Raw genomic sequence first — 12,842 nt, forward strand, 5'->3', positions numbered from 1 at the left:
TCGATCGACTAACTTAGTTCATTCTAGGCCTGGTTGACCGAACCACACTAATTTTGAAAAATCGCCTCGGACATACTAGTCCGGTCGACCGACCCTGAAGTTCATTTTAGGCCCGGTCGACCGAACCATATGACTTGGGTCAACTGAAAGTCTTCTGGTCGACTGATGCTCTCGGGTTGCTCCTAATTTTTACCGCGGTTAACTTTTTTAAATGGGGTTAATTAGGGTTAAAATGATTTAAAAAAAATTAATAATACCCTACATGTACTAACGTCTATAATTCTCCCAACTTCTATAAATAACCCATCATTTGCAAAGATTAAGGGGGATTGGCTATTTTGATTAGGAGAGATTCTCTGAAATTCCCAAAATCTATAATACACATTCCTAAGCCCCAACCACTCATACTTACCTTCTCTTATTGCCAAAAGTCTTTTGTAAGTTGATTGAGTGATTGTTTTGAAAGGTTTGGTCTCCTTGTCTTGTTTGATTGATTCGATTTTTACGAGAGCAAAACCTAAGTATTCTTAGGAGGCTTTGCTCATAAGCTTATCCTAAGAAGACTTGCATTAAGCTTCTAAGTATTGCATTTGTGTTGCAATATCTTACGATGCTTGAATTTTGTTTTTGGGTTACAAAAACATTTAGAAAAACATTTTCAAATATCTTGAGTAACTTATCTTGACATACCATTGAAAAGATATTTGTTTATGTGATATTGATCTTTGCTGCAATATTCATTGACCTACATATCATTTGTTGAATACAAAGATTAAATATCTTTTACAAACCAAGCATATACATTTTTTGATATTAGCACGATTAAGGTATTCTATTGATTGGAAAATTTAAGACTTGATTGACATCTTTGTTTGAGCACGTTGATTGAATATCTTGTGATACATTGACATATTGTAAACCACACTGAGCTTACTTATTGTATCTTATTGGTGGTGTATGTGATTGCATGTAACTGGATACATATCTGCTTTACATGAAAGCATAATCACTGTACCAATTTTATTGATTGTGAACATACTATTGTATTTCCAGGCACGGGCCTGAAAAGGGAGACTAGCTCTTTGATATAGTCCCATATTGGCTTAGACTTGGTTAGGTAAGGTAGGTGCGTTATCCTGTTAAGGCGTGTTGGTTGAAGTCAGCCCATTGAATAGACTTGGTTGTAAAGGTTGAGGTTAGCCCTGTGCTAATTGACCTAGTTGTATTAGGTGCCGCTCCACCCGTTAAGTGAGCCATTAGTGGAATCCTCCGGCTTGCAAGCTAGAGGTGGGGATGTAGGCACAATCGGCTGAACCCTGAAAACATATCGTGTGTTTTTTTATATTTTCGCACCTTATATTTACCGCAAGTATATGTTTTGGTGTGAATGATGCACATGATTTAAATTTACGTTTCTTATATTTATCTATGGATTTGAAATTGTATAAAAAGACCCTAGGTTACTAAATCATATTGATTTTTGTCTTAACCTAGGAAAAAAGTTTAAAATTCCAATTCAGCGCCCTCTTGGGAATACACAAATTCTAACAATTGGTATCAGAGCCTCGTGGCATTGACTTAAACATTTTTGCTAAAAGATCGAGATGACTCTCATTGGTGTATCCCCATTCGGAAAGGGTTAGTCACCTACAAGTCCTCCATTGTTTTGTGGTGTCGATTACACCACCTAGAAAATGAGAATGAGTGTATTTTTAAAATCTATGAGTTGAAGGGTCTGGTAGGTGATTGTCAAAGGAATTTATATGCCAATAGAAAATGATATTAATTTGATGCATGCAAATTCATATGCCATGGACATGCTATATCTTGCATTACATTCTGATATTTTTGTTGAGTATGTGGCATGTCGGACTGCAAAGGATATATGGGATGAACTCGAAAGGAAATATGGAGAGTCCCAGGAAAATGAGACCACCACTCAGAAAGTGGTAAATAATATGGCAGTTGCATTGACAGACAGTGAGGTATATGTTGCTATCTCAGCCTCTGTAGATGATTCTGTTGTTGAATGCCATGATATGTCAAATGATGAATCATCTGTGGATTCCATGATAATTCTATCAATAATGCATGTGATGATTCTTATACTGAAAATATATTGTATGATGAATCATCTAGTATTCCTTGTGATAATTCTGAAAATGATCCATGCGATGTTTATTGTGACAAATCTTGTGATGAATCTTCAAATGTTTCTTGTGATGATGATGGTATGAATGAATGCAATGATTCATGTGTTTTTCAATTTGATAAATCCTATGATGAATCATTTGATGAGATGCCTTCATATGGAAAACTAGAAAAGACCTCATTTAAAATGCATAGAATTCTAGTTGGGATATCAAAGAAGAAAACATTTTTGAAAAATGAAAATGAAAAATTGGCAAAGCACTTAAATGATTTGAAAGAATATCAAGCCAATCTAGAAAGGAGAAAAATTAAGAAGGTTTTGAAAACCATTTTCTTAGAAAGAAAAATTAAAAATCATTCTAAAATGTTTTTCGAATCCTCAAGTGAGAAAGATAACCTAAACAAACCCTTAAGAATTAAAAAGAAAAACATTTTCAAAAAGGGTACCTCTAAATCCAATAGCTATTTTTATGAATTGTAAGCATATCCTTTCATGCATTTACAAAATCTGCTTACATGATAAAAGAAAAGGGCACAACCGATTTGTTTTCTCATCCAGAAGTGTTAGAGGGTTAGAAAAAGAAATGATGTGGGTAATCATGAAAGCAAACCCTTAGGATCTAAAGAAGTCCGGAGTCTAATAGATATAACTTAACTATTTTCTGCTTTCTTAGATCTTAGGATTAGGTTTAGGAGGTTGTGATGACTGTAGGCTTAGGAAGTGGTATGTGCTTAAAATGAAAATTCTTAGTATATGTATTCACTATACACTTTTTCCGTACTAAGAAATTGAATAAACTTCACTTCCAAATGGATTAGGCATCTTTGTTAGGTAAATATTTCTAAATGCTTAACCCATGCTAATATGAAAATCACAAAGTTAAGCCATTGTTGTCTATTGCACAAAATTGAGTGTTAGGGTTCCAATATCACTATACCCTAAACTCATTTTTGAATATGAAATGCCTAAATCAAAATCAAGTCATCACTGTAGGATTAAAGCACTATTGAACATAAATGACTAATATATATTGAGTGCTTCTCATAGCTTTAACCAAATTAGAGGTATTCACTTGGGGATTGGTCCCTTTGAGTTTAAACTATAGAACCTTTAATTTTAGTTTGATCGCTCCATAGGAAATCTTTACCAAACCACGATCATATCAGGTATAGATTCATCCTTTCCTTGGTTTGCATCCTTACTCTAAAAATTGTGATCATATATAAAGGATACTTTCCATCATTCAAAGGGCATTGTTCATGAAAGTTGTATACTCCTCAATGCGCTTTGGTAAGATGAGTTGGACATATTTACTAGCACGAAGAAATTTTAACATTATGTCCTGCTTCCTTATGAATGCTTTTTTAATTTAAAAGAGATTTAATCTTTAAAAGTATTCATTCAAATTCACTCCACTAGCTCTCAAACCTCAAGTCAAATCCATTAGCGCTTCATATCTTGACTAAAGTTGAATGGCTAAACTAATTGCATTAGGTTTCAAATCTATGGAATTTGAAAGAAACCTATGCATGATCAGTTAATCTAAAAGTCATTCTAACTCGTGCCTCTCACATTTTGAAGATTATAAGAAATGAGGCAGTTATAGGGTTTGTTCATTGAAAGAATATTGATTGTGACGTTTTGGTTTGTCGAAGCCTATGCATTCAAGGACAAGTATAAATCATTGAAAAATCTTAGGGTACTTGGCTAAAGAACATAAATAATAAGAAAAGGCATAAAATGATTTAGCGTATAACTCAGGGGGAGCTTTTATTCCTCATATATACAAATTTAAATGCTCTCATATTCTTATATTGCTTATGCCTTATGCATATATATGTACATCATTGCCGCACTATCCATGATTCCATAAATGATTAAAATGTCTTTGATGGATAGTTTATTTCTTCTCCTATCACGAACTTCTATTGAGCTATACTAAATATCTTGAGTTGATCATACTACTGAATTGCATGCCTATGTTGAAAGCCTCCTGCATGGCGGATACAGTGATATATTTTGCATGCTAGTTGTGGATATTAGGTTATTGTTTGCTTTACATGGTTTATCTTTTGAAAACAACCCACTAATAGGTACTGGTTTTATGGGAAACTATCCTATATACAAACGGCATGCTGCCGAAATCTCGTCAGGATTTTCCCATATAAAACCTTGTGCTAAAGATGATTATGATAAAATTAATATTAAAATTTTTTTTGAAAGGATGAGTGAAACCAAATAGATAATTAAACTTCATCCTCACGTAATCATCTAATGATTAGGGAGCTCAGCTCCATCCCTATAGGAAGCGCATAAATGATTCATATGCATCACTTTCATTTATTGAATGTTGAGGCTCTTGAGAATACCCTAAACATTATATCCAGTGCTTAAAGTCTTATGATTTGATATGGAATGTTTTTGGCTCATGAACATTATTGCATGCCTTAATATATACTATCTAATGCATCCATGGTCAATAGGGACAACTATACTAGTCAATTGACATATGCTTAGTATAGTTGATTTTAAAGATTTGGATTGATGACTTATACTACTAAGCATAATGAAATTAATCTTTGGTTAGTATAAGAATCTAAGCACGTACTCAAATTGATAGGGGGAGCATCTAAACATAAATTCCTATTTTTTTTTGCTCACAAATATGTTTAGCTTAGATGTATTTTTGAATCGAGTGTGACATGTGCTTAAATGAAAAGTCGTTATTGAAAATCATAATTTGAAATATGTTTTCGTTGCCACAGTCACTTGATTTGCCATATGATCATTGCTCTAAAGTGTTTGACATCTTTAGGATCATTGTCGTTGTGATTTTTTGGTTATATTTTAGTATGCGCTTAATGGAAATACTAGAAAATTTGTTTCTTGCTTGCATGATCTTTAAATTTGTTTTTGGCAAGCAACCCCCAATACTTTAAGCTAACATCATAAGGGGGCTATATATATATATATTTATTTATTTATTTATTTATTGTAATACTTTATGGAAAGAATTATCTTCAAAACTCAAACCTTTTCTCTTGTCTCATTATTATTATTATATACATACATGTTTTTCAAAGTTGCATAACTGGTTTATGGGAGCTTACATGAAAATGCATGTGAACTAGTTAGACTGTTTTTATGCTCAAACCCAGTTTTTGGTATCATATGCCGTGTGCCTTTAACTCAAATCTTCCACGGGTTTTATGATATATTTCAATTGCAAATGGTTTGTATATGCCTACAGTCTAACCTTGTTTTCATGTTATTTAAATCATTTAAATGACCAATTTTTATTTGTGTGCTAAATTGCTGAAGTTATCTTTGTTGTTCATTTTGCATTGTATGGCTATTCTATTTCTTGAATGATTAAAGGTTATACTTCTATTTCATGTTTTGAGAATACTGAATTGTTTGAGTTGTTGTGGATAAATTGCTAGGTTTATAAACTCAAACAGGTCCTTTTTATACATGATTTGTTTTGGAAAGTCCTATTTTCAAACGGCATGCTGCCAAAATTTTTCAAAAACTTTCCGAACTTACTATGTATAAAAATGATATTTTCCTCTTATTTGCCTATATAAACTTAAATGTTTATCTACACCCTTTTTGTTGTTGCCAAAAGGGGGAGAAGTAGGCAAGTATTTGTCATCATCAAAAAGGGGGAAATTGTTGACCCTATGTAGTGATCCAAAAAAAAAATAATAATAATAATAAATAAATAAATCAATCAATCAATCAATAAATAATTAAATTACATTAAATTAAAAATTTTTAAAAAATTATTAATTGAAATAATTAAATATTTTATTATTAATTAAATTATATAATATAATATAACATATTATATTATATTACATATATATAATTTAACAATCCTTCCTGAAGAGTCGTGAAGGATTGAAAGATTTTAAAGACGGAGAATTTCACGCCCCCCCTGAGAGTCCTTCTGTGCACCCAGCTCGCGGCTATCTCTGTCTCCATCTCTCGCTCTCAATTTCTCGACGGGTTTGTGGCGGATGGGAAAATGGAAGGTTTCGTTGGATTCCTAACTCCGCCACCGACATTTCTATTGGAGCAAGTTTGTCGTGGGAATGTTTTAGGCAGTACTCCTGGGGAAAGGTAATTTTTTTTCATTTTTCCAATTTCTTTTTAAATAGCAGTTAAATCGACGAACAGGCACCACCACGTGGTCCTAGTCACGATTGTCGTCATTTTGGCATAGGTAAACTTCCAATTGAGGTTTTCTTGGCCTCACTCCAAAGCGAGAGTGGGATTTGGAAAATTTGGCAAATTAGTTATATTTGCGGGTATAACTATTTATTTGAAAATTGTGGCTCTAAGAAATATTTAAATAGTATTTTATTTGGGAATAATTTAATGGAACTAGGGTTTTTGGATCAGGGTCCGGGTGAGCGCCGCGGGCATCTGTGTGGCATTCCTGTCGGTGTAGTTCGAGAATTCAAGTAAGGGGGAAATTTATATGTTAAATCAAGTTTTTCATGAATTAAAAAGAATTGTGTGTTATTTATGAATATATGTTTTTATTTGGGTTTAAAATGGCAGCCATGAAAATTATGTTTTCTGAGCCTAGGATTGTTTATATAGCTATGTATATGTGAAAGTAAACGAATGAAAGTGCAAGGAATTTTATGAGGAATTAAGTAAGAAATGAAATTTATTTTCAGCATATAAATGTTAATTATGGGTTGGCTTATTTTGTAAGAAATGTATATGAATTTTATTGTTAAACTGTGTGGCATGAGATTCTGTGCAAATATATGTTAAATGTATGAGATGCAGGCTAAATAAGTAAAGTGAAATTAGGAATAGCTTCCCAAGAGGGGGGGTGAATTGGAATCTTTTTATATTTTGATGATTTTTAATCCTTTTCTTTAGATACTGTATAGAACACAATAGATAATTTATAAACACTCCTTAGAATACTTGTAATCTAAATAAACAAGACAATCAATGAAACTAAAACAATTTAATCACTCAATCAAGGATGATATTGCTTTTGTTGATTTCCCTGTGAATATGTATAACCTGCTTTGAAATAAATTTAAGATTTCCACAGATTAACCAACGTACTCCCTTTTGGGTTTCCGCAAACGATTAATCAAAACGTACTTTCTAAATACCAAGAATCCTTATTTCTTTTTCTTTGAAACTTGTTTCATGCACTTTGAAATCACATAGCAAGTAAAGTATATAAAATAGAGAGAAAGACACAAGATTTTTATGAGGTTCGGCCTCAACACAGCCTACGTCCTCGCCCTTGGCAAAATACCAAAGGTTTCCACTATAGCAGTTTCGTTACCGGGTGGAACAACGCCTATTTACAATCACTTCTTTGGTCAAGGCTAGTGCTCACCTTCTCCAAACAATATGCCCTTGTTTGGTCAACGTTCCAACAGCCTGGAATTGTTCAAAATCTACAAGAGAAATATCAAAACCTGATGTACAAGAGAAGCTCACTCACAGAGCAGATTAGTACAAATAAGAACTACGTACTTCAAAAGATAAAATATCAAGAATGAAATAAACTTTTGAAGCTTTTCAAAGAATTCACCAAAATCCTTTTCTCTAGATGAGAAAATAGTGGTTCTTCAGAATTTTGACGAACAAAAGATCAGAATAACAATATTTTCAGCTTTTCAGAAGATTGAGTAAGAGACTTTGAGAGCAAGAGAACTTTGAGAGAGTTTCAATGCTTGGGATAATTTTTAAATTACAAGAACCATGTATTTATAGACTTTCAAGTAGGTTCCCTTGTTGTAAGAGTTTCCTTAAAGAGTTTCCCAAGTTGTTAGAAAATTTGGGTTTCAAACGGCTATAATTTAAAAATAAGAATTTTAAAATTTTTTCCCATTGAACAGTGTTCAGTCATCTGAAGTGTCGTGGTCAGTCAACTAAAGTTCCTTAAACCCTTAAAAAAATTGAACTGGATACAGGGTCAGTTAACTGAAGTTAGAGTTCAGATGACTGATGTCACAGGTTTAGCTGACTGAAGTTGCAAGTTCAGTCGTCTAAAGTTTCTTACACCCTTAAAAAATAGAATTGGATACAGGGTCAATCATCTGAAGTCAGGGTTCAGATGTCTGATGTCATAGGTTCAGCTGACTGAAGTCACAAGTTCAGTTGTCTGAACTCACTGCTGCAACTCTCTGCCTATTCTGGAAATTCTTCAGTCATCTGGACTTATTCTTTAGATGACTGAAGTTATTCTTTAGATGTCTGAACTTAATGTTCAGTCAACTGAAGTCTCTACTTCAGTCATTTGAATTGAAAAGTTCAGTCAACTGATCTTACTGAAATCTATTTTATAAAAAGGCTTTCTTTAAAACTATTTAGCTCTCTCATAAATTTAATAAAAACTTAATTAAATAAGTCTTTAAACTTTGATAATTTCTTACAAAAAGCTTCAAAATATATTTCAAAGATATTTTGCCTTTTGAAATACTTACACATATGTTTCCTAGGTCTTCAAGCTTGAGTTCTCTTAGCTCTTGAGATGTTTTGAACAATTTTATTGAGCTTCAAATATATCAGGCCCTTTTTTGAATCTTTGAGAAGATATCTTCATACTTGACTTATACTTATTCTTTAAACCATACTTGATCCATATTTCCTAAAACATCAAAAATCAATCTTTTTCAAGTTAAATCATCCTTTGTTTGTTATCACCAAAATCAATTGAAAGACCTTGTTAGGCCAACATAAAGTATTGAGAATAAAATGAGATATGGACAATGTGCTTGTGTATGTTAGATGCAACCATGTAAATGTAAGACAGCTAAAAAATAGCTATGTTAGCAGATTTTAGCGCATTTCTATGTGGACTAACTGAAGCAGATTTTAGCGCATTATTATGTGGATTAACAAATGATGGCTAAAGACCAACTATAGTACGAAGGAATGAAATGAAAATGTTATGCAATGAAATGACAATGGAATAACCATGAAATGAAATGACAAATGTGAACGAAGTAAATGGGAAAGAGTCACTTAAAGTGAAATGAAATGCAATGTTTAAGCTATGAACATGAACAAATGTATATGAATGAATAATGACAAAAAGAAATAAAGTATTATGATATTAGAAGTATCTATGTATGTAGAACATGTTACGATTGGGCGAGGCAAACTCTTCATTTGAGGGTTTGCTGAGAAAGGCGAGTGCACTAGTAGCTTCCGATATGGCAGTAGCTGCATAATGTACTAGGGCAGAGGGAACCTATTTGTATGGGCAGGTAGATTTCCTTATCCTTAGGGCCTTTGCCAGTAAACTATTGTTGAATGCATGAGTACGAGATCAAGTTAACACTTAGAGGCTTACTGAATAAGGTAAGTACCTTGGTATGATTTAGTTGTGACCTTAGGGTTACCTAAGTATCAGAGCAGAGGGGTGCTACTTGTATGGGTGGGTAATCACCCCTATCCTTAGGTAATCTCATGGGCTAAATTTCTGTATGTGTTTGATTAGGTTCAGAAAATGATTTCAGAGTTATGTTAATTATTTGAAAATGTAATTAAAATGATATATATTTACCTTATGTTGGCCACACGCTGTTTTAATATATGTATTTCTTCCCTTACTGAGATGTGTCTCACCTTTATATGATTATTTCTTTTTCAGGACATCCTTGAGGTCGGGCTTAGGGAGCTCAAGGATATTTAGTCTTTTGAGGATTATAAAGAAAATAGGGTATATGTTGTAACATTTTGGATGTAAATATTTATGTTTTATGCTTTATATCATTGTGTCTTACGGAAGTTAGGGGATGAATGATTGTAAAAATGCTGGAATGTTTTAGAGTTGTAGATTTATGCAGATGCAGGTGATAGATGAATTATATGGAATTTAATTAGGAATAGCAAACTATGGTATAATGGTGTTACGATATTATTATGAATGGAGATTATGTTTATGTTTTCCGCTGCATATGTTATGGATTATGATTTATTAGGATATTATTAGGTATAACGCATCGGACCTGGGATTATAGGTTCGGGGTGTTACAATATGGGTCATACCTTGTTTTGATTATAACAAATACTCAGGTATTTAACGTCTGCTGAGTTGATGTGTAGGTTTATCTTGGCGGTATCATATGATGGCACTTGGAGACCCAGAGGAAAATGAAGACCTTGAAGATCCTAGTTATAAATTGTAGTAATTTCTATTCGAGTCTATAATATTTAAGTAGGAAGGGTTTGTAATAGTAAATAGGGCTTTGATTGTAATAATTGCATGCATCACCTGCATGATGTTATAAGTAAACTTCGAATGAAAATGACCTTAGAAAGAACTTAGGGATTACCCTTCGGTTGACTGACGCCAGATTTTTTCGGTATCTTCGAAAGGACCTAAAAATAACCCTAGGACACTCACCATTGCCCTTGTATGTGTTAGACACTTGAATAGGGTGAATGTGTATTGAAAGAGGACCGAAATGCACAAAATGTGCACCTTTGATCGACCGACAAAACTAGTTCATTTTGCTTCTAGTTGACCGAACCCGGTTTGGGTCAACCGGTTGATCACAGTCCGATCGACCAAGCTTCTGAAACTCATTTGACTCTGGTCGACCAAACCCCCTTGAAGTCAACAATTTGACTTCCTGGTCAACCGAGCGAAATTTGTACTACACCAACCTGGTCAACCAAGTTCCCACATATGGGATCCAATGGTCCGGTCGACCAACCAACTTAGTTCATTCTAGGTCTAGTCGACCGAACCACGCTAATTTTGAAAAATCGCCTCAGACATACCACTTCGATTTACCGACCTTGAAGTTTATTTTTAGCCCGATCGACCAAACCATATGAACTTGGGTCGACCGAAAGTCTTCTGGTCAACCGGTGCTCTTGGGTTGCTCCGAATTTTTACCACGGTTAACTTTTTTAAACGGAGTTAATTAGGGTTAAAATGATTTAAAGCAAAATTAATAATACCTTACATGTCCTATTGGCTATAATTCTCCCAACTTCTATAAATAGACCATCATTTGCAAAGATTAAGGGGGGATTAGCTATTTTGATTATGAGAGATTCTCTGAAATTCCCAAAATCTATAATACTCATTTCTAAGTCCTAAGCACTCATACTTACCTTCTCTTATTGCCAAAAGTCTTTTGTAAGTTGATTGAGTGATTGTTTTGAAAGGTTTGGTCTCCTTGTCGTGTTTGATTGATTCTATTTTTACGAGAGCAAAACCTAAGTATTCTCAGGGGGCTTTGCTCATAAGCCTATCCTAAGAAGAGCTTCTGAGTATTGCATTTGTGTTGCAATATCTTAGGAAGCTTGTATTTCTTTTTGGGTTGCAAAATCATTTTCAAAAACATTTTCAAATATCTTATGTAACTTATCTTGACATACTTTTGAAAAGATATTTGTTTATGTGATATTGATCTTTGTTGCAATATTCATTGACCTACATATCATTTGTTGAATACAAAGATTAAATATCTTTTGCAAACCAAGCATATACATTATTTGATATTTTCATGATTGAGGTATTCTGCTGATTGGAATATTTGAGACTTGATTGACATCTTTGTTTGAGCACGGTGATTGAATATCTTGTGATACAAATATTACACTGGTTTACACTCTCGCACACTGATTACATCGATAGCAAATATTTATTTGAGAGTTAACATATTGTAAACCACATTGAGCTTACTTACTATATCTTATTGGTGGTGTATGTGATTGCATGTAACTGGGTACATATCTGCTTTACATGAAAGTATAATCACTGTACCAATTTCATTGATTGTGAACGTACTGTTGTATTTCTAGGCACGGGCCTGAAGAGGGAGACTAGCCCTTTGAAATGGTCTTAGATTGGCTTAGACTCGGTTAGGAAAGCTAGGTGCGCCATTCTGTTAAGGTGTGTTGGTTGAGGTCAGCCCTTTTAATTGACCTTATTATAAAGGTTGAGGTCAACCCTGTGCTAATTGGTCAGGTTGTATTAGGTGTCGCTCCACCTATTAAGTGAGTCATTAGTGGAATCCTCTAACTTACAAGCTAGAGGCAGGGATGTAAGCATAGTTGGCCAAACCCCGATAACATATCGTGTGTCTGTTTATATTTCCGCACCTTATATTTACCACACGTATATGTTTTGGTGTGAATGATGCACATGATTTAAATTTACGTTTCTTATATTTATCTGCGCATTTGAAATTGTATAAAAAGACCCTAGGTTACTAAATCATATTGACTTCTAAATTAACATAGGAGAAAAGTTTAAAATTTCAATTCACCCCCCTTCTTGGGAATACACCAATTCTAACACATTTTTAAAACCTTGGGAAGCATATTTTTTGAATTTTAAATCAAAGATTCCAAGATTAAAAGCTAAAAGAGTTTTCAGAAACAAAATCTTAAAAACAGTTAAAATGCATGCTCAGGCGACTGGCTAGGTTTCATTAGGCGATTGACAAATTATATGTTTTTTAAGAAAGGAAAACAGAACTATGACAGGTGCCTCACAAAACATTCTCAAGCGAATGACAGTAGTCATGCAACTGAAAGAACATTGTCAGGCGCCTGATAGAGCACTGACTTTTGAAATACGTTGAGTTTTTAACGTGATAGGCGACTGACACCATTTTGTCAGGCGTCTGACGTTTGTATTTTTTGAAATAAAGCAGTGTTGAAAAGTCTTCAAAAA

The sequence above is a fragment of the Malania oleifera genome, chromosome 4 (assembly GCF_029873635.1).
Source record: "Malania oleifera isolate guangnan ecotype guangnan chromosome 4, ASM2987363v1, whole genome shotgun sequence".
In the NCBI taxonomy this organism is placed as follows: Eukaryota; Viridiplantae; Streptophyta; class Magnoliopsida; order Santalales; family Ximeniaceae; genus Malania; species Malania oleifera.